The sequence below is a fragment of the Haemaphysalis longicornis genome, unplaced genomic scaffold (assembly GCF_048455015.1).
Source record: "Haemaphysalis longicornis isolate Haplotype H1 unplaced genomic scaffold, Haemaphysalis longicornis Haplotype H1 scaffold_11, whole genome shotgun sequence".
Lineage (NCBI taxonomy): Eukaryota > Metazoa > Arthropoda > Arachnida > Ixodida > Ixodidae > Haemaphysalis > Haemaphysalis longicornis.
This window is the reverse complement of record NW_027526214.1, coordinates 59485815-59502208: the sequence shown is the minus strand read 5'-3', so window position 1 is coordinate 59502208 and position 16394 is coordinate 59485815.

The window sequence follows — 16394 nt, the reverse complement described above, 5'->3', positions numbered from 1 at the left end:
GCCAGATTGCCCTCCTTCTATTTAAAAAAAAATTACGTACAATAGTGCCAAATTTTATAGACCATAGCAAAGGTCACCTGGGCCAGAGAAAATTTAAAGCCAAAGCGTAATTGTGACCCGCAGCCGCATTGCGTAAAGGCATTGGAAAAAAATGTGCTGTCTTTAGAATTCTGTCATACACAATTTCAGCCTTGCTTGAAGGGAAAGGTATACTTTGAATTATTTTGTACTTTGTGCACTTTGGCAGGGCTTAGAAACATATAGAAATCACATACTAAACCTTTATTTTTGTGTAATTCCTCCTGTCATTTTACTTGTTCTTTTGTCGTCATTTTCATCCACAAACCTACAGTTGGCAGTCAGTGGTATGTGGTGTCTCGTATTTCTTTATTCTGTTTGTGAGCTGTTTTCTCTTCGGCATATGTAAGAAATGGCCAGAGTTGACCCTCTATACAGAGCAAAAGGGAAATTCGGGCAAGTTTGTTTGGAATCCTGATAAACAGTTCATTAAAAAAGATGAAGAACGGAACGCCACGGGACGAGCGCTGACTAACTAAATATTTATTAGTTCGAAAAAATAGATAATATGGAGAGATGCGTACGCACCATAAGAACAATACGAAAAAAAAATCTAAAGAAGAAAGCGGAAAGTAGGCATTATCATGCTTTCTCAAAAAAAAATTGACCTCACAATCAAGCAGTGCAAGTGAAGGCGCACTTACGCATACGTCATGATGCTTACGAATATCAAAAGCTTCGGTTTTGTCTTGTGGGGGAATCAATGTGCACAAAACTGACGTGGTACAAGCGAAATTCCCGACTGCAGCCTTACGCAGAGCATTGGGCGGACAAATATGTGGAAGTAACTTTTTTAACGAGATCTAATGCTCCTGCAGACGAACATTGAGACAGCACCCCGTCTGTCCCACATACACTTTGCCACACGACAGCGGAATGGAGTACACCACTTTGCTTTTACACGTAAACGAACTGGTTGGGGTGTTTCACAGTGCACACGCAAACCCGACCCGCCAGACTTGTTGCCTATAAATCCTTTGCAAAAAGGCGGGCAACACTGAATATTCAGGGGTGGTAACACTTGTGGGTAATGCAACAACACCATTATAAAGGAAGCACCGCGCTGGAACGCCGTTGCGTTTGCGTGTTTTGGCGCATCTCCTTGCCGTTCTGCAGCCCAATAAAGCGATTATTTGGGTTATTTTGTACATGCTAAAAGTGCTGTTTTAGCATATTCGAGCATAATGCTCGCGCAAAGCTGCATACCTTTTTGCAAACGGTATGTTTACGTGCAGTGATATGACGAGCGAAAGGTAGGTACGATGCGCACTCTTAGCGTCTCTTGTTTTAATTTGGCAACCTCCAGGAGAATGCGGTATTTTTTACGCTGCCTTGAGAGCTGCGTTTTTCGTGCACGCCACGACTTCAGCCGTTATCAGCACCGAACATTTAAACAGCAGAGTTGCTTTGGTGCTGCTAAATTTTAGCATACATTCGTGCTTGGCTCTCTCCGCGCTGATCGGTGTTTCAATACCGTGAACCGGAAACGCGATCGTGTTCGTTTTTTGGAACTGTTTTGTGGTACAGTTTTATGTGCGGGTCATGACTGCAGAAGTTCTAAAACGAACTTTCACGCAGTAGAGTTGTGAAGGAGGACACGAAATTTAGAGCCTGGAGGCATGTTTCTCTCTGCTTGTTTTGACATTTCAACGGCAGTATAACAGGAATCGGTTATAGGACTTTATTTCTTGTCTTTACATTATGCGAAATGTATTTTTCTGGAAAAAATAAGAAAAAGAAATTGAAAGGAAATTGAAATCGAAATTTATGTATGCTTTGAACCGTCTACAAAAGGTTTGAAACCTTGATCAGTCGCAACGTGAACGCTCAGTAAAGAACAAACCCCTCATATACCCGTTCATAGCGGAAATATGCCACTACGACGGGGCAAGGGTGCATCGAATAAACACAATTATAACTTGACGACTAAACGAGTACGCATCGGTATGGCTATTTTTTGTCAGTACCAACTGCTAGAATTGTTTGCTGCTCTTCGGCATCGCAGACGACGGTATTTCACGCTGAAATTGTCAGATCTTCTAGGGACTGTCAATAGGCTACCTCGTCGAATTGAAGTCCAGAATATGCTGCTTTTCAAGCAAACAAAGAGGAACAAGGCTATTTTCCTACCCAGTTCTGGGATAAAAACTTTCCTAGAAGCACATGCCAATATTATGCCGCCGCGCAACTTAGCTGTTCTGCGTTTGGTGACTCTGCGCTCTTTCTGCTTCATTCGTGATGGTTAAGTGTTCCCGGAACTCTCGGGACATTTTGCAAATGGTTTATTCTAGCACAAAGTTTTGCAGCTAATTCCTGGCCAAGCAAATGACATCAACATTATATTGATGTGCAATCTTCTTAATGAGATGGAAGTTGTCATGGAGGTACAGTATTACCGTCAGGCTCTTACCCATTCCATCACTCTCACAGTGGGGTTGATTCTCGCGCAGCAACCTGTTGAAAACTTTTTGTGAGGACGAACCAAGGGTGTTATTGGGAAAGGCTGCATTTTTGAGACGTTCGACTTGACATTCCAAGCTGGAAGCCATTTTCGCACTCTTGACTAGGATATTGCAGAAAAAAGTATGTTGACTGCAATGTCCGACGTTACCATTTTGGAGTGACCTGAAGAAAAACTGACCGTAAGAAAAACAAACCATTCCTAAGCTGCTTGACACATTCTTAAGTGCGCCGTCACTTGCGCTGCTCGATGCGAGGTCAATTGTTTGGAGACCACATTAAAATGCCTATTTTACACTTTCTGCTTTGCGTTTTTCTTTTTCGTTGTGTGCATATGGTGCGCGGGCATCTGTGTGTTTTCTGTTTTCTGTCCTAATAAAAATTCAGTAGTTAGTCATCGCTGGTCCCGTGTCTTTCTGTTCTTTGTTTCGTTCCCTCCACTGTTTATCATCAACTCTTTACTGATTTTTTTACAACAAAGAAAAACTGTTAAACCTTTTTGAGTCATTTCTTCTGCCTGGTGATGCAAATTACTTGTTATAAAACTTTGTGTTGCTTTGTGCCATAATGCAAGGAGCGGGAAACTTTGGCACCATTCCTGCCACTCAAAAAGGAGACCCATACGTTGCAAAAATGACAACCACACAATATTTTAAAAAAGGTTCTCTTGAAATACCTGGTGAACGTAGCGTCCTATTTCACCTTTTTTCTGCACTGGTGACTCGCCATCACTGCCTCGGAATGAGCCCCGGTTCTGCAAGTTAAAATTGATATACAGTATTGTTCAACCATGGTTTCGTAAACAACACTTTTTCTCAAGGAATCAACCCAAATAATATACCAGGCACATTACTAACACTGCTTTAATGTCATGACTAGAAATCAGTGCATGATAAAATGTGCAAACCTCATGATGACCGAGAGGGATGCAGTTCTTCAGCACTTGCTTTGTTCAGTATAAACGTATTGTACATACCAACATCTACAGTGACCCTCCAAACAGCAATTAACCTGGCTACTAGTTTTTATGGTAGGTAAATAGTTCAAGAGAATAGCACGAGATGCGAGAGTTTGCGATTACAGTGACACCGCTGCGCCTAAGTGTGCAGGCACGCTATTTCTTCCACTGGTCGGGATAGTAAAATGTTTAGCTTAGCGGGAACTTTCTTGTTGTAAGCGCCTACTGGATGGCATTAGAAGCTTTCAAGAAGCTTTGTAACTGCAAGACATATACTTGGGTAGTGCCTGCTGGAGCTAACAAAGCAGATTGTGAATCAGGTGTCACTTCAGGAAAATGAGGATGGAACGAGTGAAGTCTACTCAATTCTGGATTCTCAACAGAACACGGTCATGACCGCCACCGCTTTGGATGGCATCCGCAACAACGTTTTCGCAGTTTTTGTATGTCTTGATTGCTTTTGTATTATTTCTCTTTGCCACATCAGCTGCTTGTTTTTGTGTGCTAACAGTTGGAATTACTTTTTTTTTGGTACGTGTATCAAGCAGATCAGTCAGTTTTGCCCTAAAAAGACCGGTTGCACTCAGTGCAGCAAAACGAAAAAGAAAAGAGGCACATCTCGCATAAAACCTTACCTATATTAAAAGCCTGAGGGAGAGTATACAGCTGGCTCAAAACAACTTCCTGCTTTCTTGTTCTTTCTCCTGTAGTGTGGAGTGATAAAACACAGAAGGCTAACAATCAGAAAACGCGACAAAAAAACAAGTGACGGCTGAGCCTGAATATTGAGAATGGAAACAATACGCTTTCGGGGTCATAAAAAGAAAATAAAATTGCCTAATTTGAAAGGACTAACATTTAGTAACATACTCAACTCTATTCCAGCCCAAAAAGGTGCCTTTAAAGCTAACAAAAATCTCAGAAATTTTCCAAAAGACGCCGGACATTACTTAATCGGAGAAATAATAAAAGCAATGTTATCAGTGTGTTTAATGCACGTCAGTATTCAACCAGTATGACCAAATGTAACAAGCGGATCTAGCAGGATTTTTTGCCAGACTCGTTGTTTGGCTAGGCAAGTGATCTTATTACTTTAACTGTGGGGCCTCATCCCAATATAACCTGATCGTTTTCTTGGGATCATGTGGAAACGGTATAGAAGTATACAACTTGACAGGGAAGCAGAAAACAAGGAAACATTGATTCCAGGAGGGAGTTCTGACCTACAAGAAATGGAAGAGGCAGGGCAATTCGGACACTTGCTCCTCCATTTTCCGCTGTTTGATCTAGTTTGTGTAACCATGAGCCGCAGAGAAAATATGAATGCTGTAATAAAAAGACCGAATAAGACAAAATATACATTTCATTCGAAATAACGTAGCATTGGTAACTCACTCAACTCAATTTCAATAAAGAAGGACATTTTTTACAACATAAAACAAGATATGATGAAACTCTGTCAAATTAGGAGCTACAGTGGTATGAAAGAACCCATAGTTATCAGAATATAAACTGCACATTTGCATGCAAGTGATATACTAAAAAGAACTAGAGGATTCCCTACAAAAGCCCATCATGTTTCCTTGCTTTAGTGGTGGCCTTGGGTGGATTGTGCGATTGGCGGCCGTCAATTGTACAAACAATTTTCTGTGACGTAAAAAAAAAAATTGTAGGAAGCCAATGGATATGCCGAATCTTCACATATTTTGTTCAAAACCAGATTTATTTGTTTAAAATTTGAGAAAAATATGATAAAATGGCTATCAAGGCAAAGCAGACTTTTTAATAAATCAATCTTGTATTTTGTCTTTATGGCACATTTGATGCAAAGCTTAGCTATGGAAGCGGGTTATCTCACTTGAGCTTTACGTACACAAAGCAAATTACAAATTTTTTTGAAAAATAGGGTCAGGAAAAGGTAAAATTTTCCCCCAAAAAATGAATCATTGCTATAATTGAGACATACGGCAAAGGGAAATTTACGAGCGAAATTTCAGTATTGCAATTCTTTTCGTGCGTCACCTAGGTCATTCTTACATAACAATAGTTGATGGGAAACATTGTTCTTTGTCATCGCGTGACACACACAAAAAACAAGCAATGATCTCGCGCTTTCATGGCGAATTTCGCTATATTACGAAAGGACCGGATACAGATGAACATATTGCGATGAAAGAGACAGACTAGAAACGCAGTACTTCCCAAATGCCAAATCTTCCCTAGAGCTAAGCAGTGGTTTCAAAGAAAGAAAAATAGGCTGCTAATAAAACATTTAGCAGCGATGAACAAGGAGTGAAATAAAAAGAAATTCTTTCGGGAAAACAGTTTATACCCAATCCAATATTTTGACTCTAAACTCTCGAGGAACATCTGGTCAAGCAGATGCGTAATCAACGTACAGTTGGTCTGCACTCGCTTCCCTTGGGGCAAACGGAAGCGAGTGCGGACGAGTACACGGTGTGGTAATTACGATGTGAAATAACACCCATTAAAACAGTCGCCATAGAATATTTCGTTACAACTATAAGGAAAACACGTCCGTATTTCCCAAACACTCTGCAAACTGACAATTATTCCGAAGTTTTACTTAAAACCGCGGTGTTATGGCGTTCTTAGTTCACAACAACTAATTAGAGCTACCGAAAATTCTACGACAGTAAAGCTGAAGATGATTCACTGGTAAACTTGTAAATCGAGGCACGGCTATTAGAAACTGATATGTCGAAGAGGTGGGGGCTTTAAGATATCTTTTTTCTGTGACAATTTTGCGTTAAAAAGCTAGGGGCAGGATTACTCAGGGTTGCCACTCGTGGCTACTTTTCAGCAAATTGGCGACTTTGAGAGGCCCGTGAAGACCAAAAATTATGAATGGAAACCTGGCGAATTTCTGGCGAATTTCGGCTGAGGACTCTTCCCCTAATCCGCTTCCCCTTTCGCCCTCGGTCTCGGCGGCAGTACAAAGCTTTGCCGTCGGGCCGGACTGTAAAAGCGCGTTCGAAGGACTGTTTGTCTCATTTCGCCCGAGGCCTCCGCATGTCTAGACGGGGCACGAGGGTAGGGAGTAGTATTACCTCACGAGGGTAGGCATCGAAGGGCGGAAAGCGGGACGTAAGCAGATGTCAAGGCTCTAGTGAAAATCTTTCGCCACCGTGGCTGTGGATCGCGCAGCTACCTAACGTTCAGCGCGCTTTTGGGTACTTAGCCATCCAAGCGCAGCCACCACTATATTTTCTGTGTTTGCAAGAAAACGGTCACACGCCACGTCGGTTGAGAAGTCCCTTTATCGGCTACGCCTGAGCCGCCTGTATAACGCTATTGCTGAAGGTAAAAGTGGCGCCTCGGAGTGCTTATTTTAATGTTTATATTACTATTATTTAGGCCTTTTCTGCAACTGTTGCTATTGTTCCCGTTACCCCACACACCGCGGTAGTAGCTTCCCCAGTCAAAAAAGAAAAAAAAATAAGGAAAGGCTTTGCCTAAAAGCAATAAAGAAACTTTAGTTGATGATGATAACCGTTGACGATTATGATGATGATTAAATGCCTCTCGCTTGAATCGGGGTGACTGCATGCGCCATCTGGCCTATCTTACTGATTTAAATTAACATTTATTTACCCTCAAGTGGGATTACATTTTAATTCTGACCTACCGATACCCCTGGCAAGGATGACACTTTATCAACATTCCTGCCTTTTTTCTGCCAATATTCTAGCCACTGCTTAGTAATACCTACTGCTGGCCAGTTAAGGCTTCCATCAACTGCGAAACGCAGGGCCTCAGGATGTAGGAGTTTCCCCTCAACTCTAGCCGGCTGAATATTTTATCATTCTATAACTATTTGGTCGATTGTTTCGTTATCTCTACCACTTCCCTCACATGTCTCAACCTGGGACGAGTATTTTTTATGTTTTTCGAGTTCTCAAACAGCCAGTGCGCGCCTCAAAAAGCAACGCACTCCCTTTATAATTGTGATGAAAGTTTTCTTTCGGAATCTCTGGCTTGCTTGCTTTATAGATACCCACTGATCTCTTCTTTTTCATCCTCTCTGTAAACATGAGCGTCTCTGTTTCCAAAACTTGCTTTTAAATTGCCCCCTATTGTGTATTCGCTGTGGTGAAGCTATATTAGGTCCACAGCTTTCGCGTCCTCTTCTGTCATTGGGTGTCCACACTTTTCAGGTACAGCTACCTGTGTACTCTGACTGCCCAGGTCTTCTGGTAAACGAATTTTACTTTGCGTTTCTCTTGTCTGGACAAGCGTTGCGGCCAGTCCAAGAACCAGGATTTTAAAGCGCACGATGCGACTTGCGCTGAAAAACGTCAATCTGGTGTAAGTTTTTTAAACAGTGCAGATTTTTAAAGAATATACAAAATAGGAAGCTTTTATTTTTAGGTGCTACCGCAGATATCGAGTGGGGTGACATTTTCGGGGAAATCTTAAGAAAAATATGGATAGTTTGGGGACCTATTGCTGATCGTCTGGCGAAATTGTCTCCAAAGTCGGTGTAAACCTTGTGATTACAGGTCCTTGTTAAGCCATCGCGGGAAAATTCTGTCAATACCTGGATAGCACAACAAGGCTAAACGCGCTTGCAAATACGTGAAATTGGTTAGAGGAACAACATCATACCTTCAAACATCGTAACCATACAATGGACCAGCGGGCACTCATGACGAATCGCAGGATGCCTTTCATTGAGGTCCCTGGGTGCACCGAAATTACCGTGCCCACACACAATCGTGCCCTCAAACAAAGACTGAGCACATAGTATGGTGGAAATAAGAAATTCTGGCTTCCTGCCACGTATAATACACGCGTCGGATGCAGGGATAAAGTTGACAACGGTTGTTTAGATTGAAAAACGCCAAAAAAGTAAATAAACTGAAATTACACATGGAAACAATCAAAAATTATCCCAACGTGTCCAGCCGCCAAACTGCTTTGTCGCCAATTCCTTACTGTCTTTGCGTTGGCTTCGGCTCCTGTCGTCTTGCTGCTGGCTGTACCGTACCGAATGTTGAGTTTCAGCTTCACTTTTTGTTGTGGTAGAGGTGCTTTACAAAATAAATAACCCTAGGAGATCCCATAGTCTAACACCATTGATTGTCTCAAAGGTACTGAGAAACTTTGTCATAGACAAGGGAAGGTTAGTACCTTGTACATTTGCTACATCTATTTTTATATCACCCGTTCTTGCCAACCCTCACCCCACTGCTGAGTGCAGTCGTTCCTTGAATAACTAATGACGTTATTAAAAGATGTCAAGTGAACTTCACAAGTTAAAGTGAAACGTACAATGTTCTTTTTTCTGGGCTACCTTGAGCTTGACACTTGCTTTAAAACGAGATTGAAGTTAACTATGGGTTTCTCTCAAGCATGAGGCCGTCGTTTAAGTTGCCAATACGTTACATGTAATTGCAATACACATTTCTAGGGTTGTTAAACCACCTAGCCAAAAGAATTTTCAACGATGTTTTCGCATACTTTAGGCAGTGACATTTTGGTTCATAAGATGTTTCAGACGTTTCACGCACGGCTTGATTAAGTTAGGCTGCAACCATTATATGCAATGTGAAAGGTGCAACATTAAAAAAGGCGGGTACAGTACGCGAAGCAACAACTTACAAAAAAAGAGCGAAACCGGAAAGGTCGAAAAAGGTGGCTGGGGGGGAGGGGGTTCTAAATCAAGCCAAATTACAAGAGGTGATATCTCAAACACTGATGGTGTGGCTCCTGTTTGTATGTAAGGGTCAAAAGTTGTGCATTAGGTACAACCGCGCAAAACGGGAGTGTGGGTGCCTTTAGTTGCAGGAAGGGTAAGGGTAGGGTAAGCCTGGGAAGAAGCTTCCGAAACCCTTTGTTTCCGAAAACAAGGGGTTTCAGTTAGATTTGGAACTGTGACTCACGCCTCATCGTGAAATGTGTTGCGAACAGGGCTGGGTTATTTCTTTTTTTCCCATCAGGAAAAAAAGATAGACGTCCGGATGTGGAAGTTTATCTTCTTTGTTCGGTCGAAGTTCTGCTGAGCAAGTGAAATAAATAAAATATAGTCACACCTTTCGCCTGAATTTTGTCACCTCTATGTCTAGAGCTAAGAAGCATCACTGACCATCCTCCTTCACACAGTGGAATTCGTGATGATATTGATACGAAGAAAAAGCACCTACCCCCGTAGCCCTCCTCGGCTCCCCTTCTCACCCTCACTTACATTACGCCCGACGTTTGATCAGACAATAGACTTTCGCTTCCCGCCTCAAAGTTTTTCAAGAAGCATTTAGTCAGGCACAGAACCGATGCTACTTATATCTATCTTCCGATTAAGACAAAATCTATAGAAGTTGCTTAATCAAGATTTAAAAACCACAAAGGTTCGCTAGCTGAAAATGTTCGTGAAAAAATAGGAAACAACCGGTGCAAGAGTGGAGCGCATGTGGGAGAAACTAGATGGGGGTGACGGAGGGGTAGGGGAAAAATTTTGTGTTTAGGCAAGAGGTAACCATCCGAAACCTCCATTAGTGTGTTCTTCACCTAATAGATGGCTTGTCACTGACAATGATATCGAATATACTATTCAAGTAGTTGGACAACTGATGGCCTCACAAGAAAATTGTACGCAAGTAACTATTCGTAATGATCTCGTATTAATTCATTTTTGAAATAGAAAGATCACCTCGGCTGCGCAAATATCGCGGCACTCAAAATTGTGAAGCTTTGAACTGCTCTAGATTCGCTACTTTGAAAAGAAACGCTGTGACATACGTTTCCTGAGTGACAACGTGTTTGTGGTAAAAACATGGGTAAAATTATCAAAGCTGATTTGGTTGACTGCAGGGTTTAACACGCCGATGCAACGCAAGATATTAGGCACACCGTAGGGGAGGCTCCGGAATAATTTTGCCCACCTTGAGATGTTTAACATGCGGTGAGATCTCCAACCCACAGGCATTTTTGCTTTTCGCTTCCCTCAGAAAAACAGTTGCCGCGGCCGGGAATCGATCCCTCGAGCTCGTGCTCCGCAGGGCAACGCCTCAGCCACTGGCCTACCCCGGTGGGTAAAATTTTTGAAGTGACAATTAAAAGCATGCAATGACGATGCAGGGAAACACCGCGTAACATTCCTTTAAATCTCCATCGTATATTACGTATACGCGTTTTATTACACCAACGAAATACATTGTTGCCAAATTCAGGTTGCGCATAGTACGCGATTTTGTACTATGAGGGCATCCACAATCGTCGTGTGTATAGCATTCTTTCTACCTGAGTGCAACCTCGCAACACTTGTATCATCTTCTGTGCATTTTCGGACACTTCTACGGCCCTGCGTTTCAGAAATATAGGAATATGCAACTTTCATGGTACCACCATTTTTGATGAATAACTGGTATTGTTTCAGAGTGTTCGCGTTTTATGTAAATATACATTAGAGCTTAAAACCTTACCATGGCCAGTAGCTATCGTAAAACACACTTTTTGATTCCTCGGAGGGTTATTTTCCCCAGGTACTGAATTCTATAAAAAATATACCCGAAATAAAGCGTCAAGGATGTTCCACTAAGCAATGACAAAACATCGTGTTTTCAGCAAAGCAGCTGGGTCACAAGGCATTGCGGCACAGCGAAGTTTGCAGTCATGCATGGCAAGTCGAAGGGGTATGTTGCTATTGCGAGGGAAACTTAATAGTATTTATTCACACAGCACATGTCCAAAATGACGGCTCATGCAAATCAGTGGCACCACGTGTATCACTTGCGCTTAGCATATGCTTGCGCACGCTAGGCAAAGATAATGAAAATAAATGACTTGTCTGCTTGCTCATTGCCTGTTTTTTTTTATTCTTGGGTATCACGCCTAAAGTAACCAGAGTGGCGCGGTGCTTCCAAACACAACCCCAATGCTAGTTAGATACATTGCAACAGCTGCCCTTTTTCTGTTGTGAAAAAAAGAATGTCCTTACGTCGCCTTTGAGGTGCTAGCTTAATATTCTCGTAGGATGTAAATGTAGCATTTAGGTGAACGTTGTTGTTTTAGCAATCTAAGGCGCAAAAAAAAGTTTGAAGTTTACGTTATCATCCCGCACACTAATATTTCAGTGAAAGCAAGTCTGATGTCAGTAGCCGTACCTGCTTTATCAGAGCCTATTAAATAAAGGAGAGATATTTATGCCCGTAATGGTCTTCATTAGCTGACTCACAAAAATAGATATTCGCGGTAACGTTTACTACCACGGCCATGCACTCGCGAAGCTACATACCATGCTACTTGCATGCCATTGAGACCCCGCGGACAAGCGGCTCGTTCCCCCGCTCCATTGTATTTCCAACCATCGCGACCACTTTTTTGAGAGGTGGTCACGTGCACATGCGCAATTCTATCTCCGGAAATCTTTTCTACATGGGTGGCCACAGAGGAAGCGAGTATTCCAGAGCCAGATTCTTGTCGTTCGTGTTTCGTCTTCTTCTGGCCAAATGTGAAACAATTACTGAGTAGCCAGATGGTTTTTGTTCATCATCAGACGTGTGATAGCCAAGGCGAAAGCGTGTACTCCGTGGGAAGATGCTTGCCGTTCATCTGGGGACCTAGATTGGCCGAACAGAAAACGCGTTCATCGTGGCCAGACGCTTGCAATTTGTCTTCCGACCTCACCTGACCGAGAAAAAACGGAGTAATTCCTCACCGGACGCGCGTGGTGTTCGTCGTCGGACGTATGGTGACCAATAAAAAAACAGGTTGTCCATGGCCAGACGCTTGCCTTTCGTGTAAAGACCTCAGCTTGCCAAACAGACAACAAGTATTCCATGTACAAATGCATGCCAAAGAACTTAGCTTCTCTGACAGTCCAAACATCACCAATGTTCAAACAGGCCAACCATCGGCAAAAATGGGCAAAAATCTTGCCAGGTTTTCTTGGACCTTTTCCTGCAGAAATCAGGATTTCTGAAAAACTCACAATGAAGCTCCGAAACGTGAGAAACTGTTCGTGCAACAGATGTCTTTGGCGCTTGTATACATTCCACGCATTCATGGTGGAGATAAAGATAGCATTGTATAAGAGATACATGTAGCAGCGCCTGGAGTAATAATGTACTTGCACACAGACACATTATATGTATTCGTCTCAATCCGTCAAAAAAACTACTTATACACGCCATCAATTGTAAGATGGGCATCTCAGCATAAATGTTGGCATCGTTGACATCCAAATTCACCTGTTATTGGGCTGTGTGCGTGTCTGTACTTTAGCAATTTCTATGACCATTTGTCGTCTGCATAGTCATCATTGCTTGGGTGGGAGGGGGATTGTACAAGTGCTTGGTAAATGTATTCATCAACAACATTTCCCGAGAAGGCTCTGAAGTTTTGGACATCTATGATGCGTGCAACATATTACTAAGTTCAGGCCCAAAAAAATAAAAGAAAATAAATAGCAAATGGGCAAAATGTTACGCTAGTTTGGAAAGCATACCACACAGGATAAGGAAATTGTTAATTCAACCAATGCGTGTCTGGAGACGTCGACGTAAATTTTGGCCTTGCCTAATAAACGAGCGTATTGCATATATGTTCTCAACTATTCCTTTCGACATTTGTTGTCTGTACGGCCATCATTACTTGTCTCTCAGTTGTGTGCAATGCGTGGGGGTTGCAGTCTTCGTCTGCAATTTCCGACATGTCAATAAAAGTTCGGAGACCTTACCTGGCAACTATATGCTACATCATATTCTTACCTTAAGGCGATAAAAAAGACAAACAAAAGAATTAAAAAGATGCAAAATATACACAGTTGAATGAAGGGTGGAAAATTGTGCCACAAGCGATACGAAAATTGTGTTAATATTGAAAGTCCACAGTTTCAAATACAGCACATAAAAATTTGAAGTGAAATAAATAATTGGCGTCACTCAACACGATAACAAAGAGGCAATGTTTGTTGTGCAACTTTTTATTAACAAAATGACCACGTGGAGTACAAAAAAGGGAAACAACCACTTTTTTTAGTAAAGGATGCTCAATCGATGCCCCGTTGTGGGCTCCAGGTTGAGTTCATTGATGTGGTCCTGCCGGGTCATGCATGGCCTCATTTTTTTAACTGCTCACATGAGAACAGTTGTTGAGGGATTAAAGAATACATATTGATGGAATTATTTTGTAATAATGTGATTTATCGCCACTTTCCGGCTTCTCAACCACGGAGCAAAAAAAAATGACATGCTAGGCATTGTGAGGTGTCTTTTGCTGCTACAACTGCAAAAAACGCCTAAAAATACGGGAAACTATTGTTGAATGCCCCCTTCATGCTCCCTTTACAGCTGTTTACTTTATGTTGTCTAAGGGCTACATTTTCTGAAGACGTGAAGCTATATCGACTCTATATTCTTTTGTTGTATTGGGTACTACTGTGATAAAACTTGCAAAGCGCGCCGAAATAGTATAAGTAAAGAGTCGGATACACAGCATGAACAATAAAAACAAGGTGTACTTTTGTAGCAGCAGAGGGACTTGCCTTCGTCAGAGTACAGTAACGTTATTTTTCTCTCCCGAACATTTGGAACACATTTCTTATATAGCTCTGCAGAAAACTGTGAGAGAGAGTAGAAGATTGTCGGAAACGGAGAGTATGCATGCAGGCGGGCTACGCCTATGTTACAACAACAACAACAACTATAACCAAACAAAGGGAAAAAAAGGAAAGAAAAAGAATGACCGAGAAAGAGAAAAGAGTCGTTTTAACAGAGCAGCGTTCAAGGTTGCACCATGACGGGTAACGTACCCGGCGCGGGCGGCAAGTTCAGACAATGCGTGAAACTAGACAATCGCGGTTTCAAAAGGAAGGGAAGAGTATACATTAAGGTATATAGTGGCTGAGGAGACTGGTTGGGGCGGAAGCGTAGATTGAGTTGCCCACCGCGGATTGAGACAGTAGATACAGGGCACAAAAGAGCATTGCACAGAATCTAGCAACTGAACAGAAAATAGGTAGGGTATATAGATTACAAAGGGTTAAACATTCCTATGTGGTAGTGGGAACGAGGCCTCCTTTCCAAGGACAAATGGCACTGTTGAGCCACATTAGGGTAACAAAGCTGCGGTATTTGGAGAGTTTCCACGAATTCTGATGGGAAACTCAAGGGTAGGATTAATGAACATAGTTATAAAATTATGGGGCTGCCAATTTTATTCCAGGAATAAGCACAGTAGTTACCCGTATCTTTCAGTGTTACCAAGTGTCGCTGACCCAAACCTATACATGAGATAAGTTTCCAAAATGATGATGATGATGGTGGTTGGATGTTTATGGCGCAAGGCCAACTGGGGCAAAGAGCGCCAAAACAATAGTCGATGATAGGGGCGAAACCTTAAACGCTAAGTAAAATCAGCAAAAACAAAAGTAAAATCACAAAACGACAATGAGCATGGCTGGTGTATAGGGCCAGATTTCATGATGCGTGATAGGAAATGAGGTTTAAAAACTTGACGTCGGACAAATACTCAAACACACGTTTCACGGTAACAGTGGCATCATCACCTAGGAAAAACGATGGATGTAGGGGAACATGTTGTCTGTAGAGTTCTCTGAAGTGTTTGTGTCGTGTTGTGTGAAGTGCCTTGCATGTGATTAGTATGTGCACTACGGATAGGGCCTCTCCGCACCTGCTGCACTGGGGTCTAGAAGTTCCCGTCAGCAGATACGAGTGCGTCGCATGGGTGTGCCTTATCCGCAGCCTACCCAAGGCGACTTCCGTGTGTCTGTCGCGTGAGTCAGCTGTGTACCGTCCCAAGTGTGGCTTTATTACGTGTAGTTTGTTGTCTGTCTGTTCGTCCCAGTGTGTTTGCAATGGTCTCCGCAGGTGTTGTCTTATGTGTGGCTTGAGGTCTGTGTAGGGTACGGTTGTTATGTCTACAGTGTTCCTGAGTGCAGCAGCAGCAGCCCTCTCGTCTGCCAACTCTTTCCCAGCGATCCCAGCATGTCCTGGAACCCAGCAGAGGAGCAGCTGATGCTTCTTTGCATACACAGACATGATAGTGTTAAATACAAGATGTTAAATACAAGATTATATATGGGGTTTTGGGGGGGTGTATGCGATGACAGTGCACGAACAACACTCAATGAATCTGTGTAGATGATAGACTATGGAATTTGATTTTCAAGTATGTGCCGTACAATCAGTAAAATCCCATACGCCTCTGCTGGAAAAATTGTCGTGTGGACGCTCATGGTTCTGGCTGCACAGAAATTCGGTCCATGAGCAGCGCAGGAGACCATAGTGGAGGTTTTAGACGCGTCACTGTAAAATTCTGCAAGTGTGCATTTACACTGCAGAGACAGAAAGTGCTGCAGTATTTCAGCCTGCGGTACCCGATTTTTGTCAAGTTTCATAAAATAAAGGTAGCACGACACAGGACGAACTTGCCAAGGCGGTAAACTGTTTGAAAAGGATGACCTGTACACATCAAAAAACGAAGCACTGAGATCCGAGGCTCGCTCTTTCACTCTAAGTGAAAAGGGCAGAGAAACGGATGGGCGATTTACAAAGAGCAAAGATGTGGATGTGTCGTTAAAGACAGGATAAAAAGGATGATTATTCAGCGATGAAATTTTAAAAGCATAAAGCAAGTCCATGTATGTTCGTTGGTTCTCAAGGCTCCAATTATTACACTCAACATAAAGACTCTCAGCAGGGCTAGTGCGAAAAGCACCCGACGAAAGACGAAGGCCCAGGTGTATAACTGGGTCAAGAATTCGCAAGGCTGTATTAGTCGCCGACCCATACACCACACTGCCATAGTCCAAACGAGACCCAACCAAAGCAGTATACAAGCGAAGCAAGAGTTCTTTGTCGGAACCATAGGATTGGTGGGAGAGAACCTTAAGTATATTCATTGTTTTGAGACATTT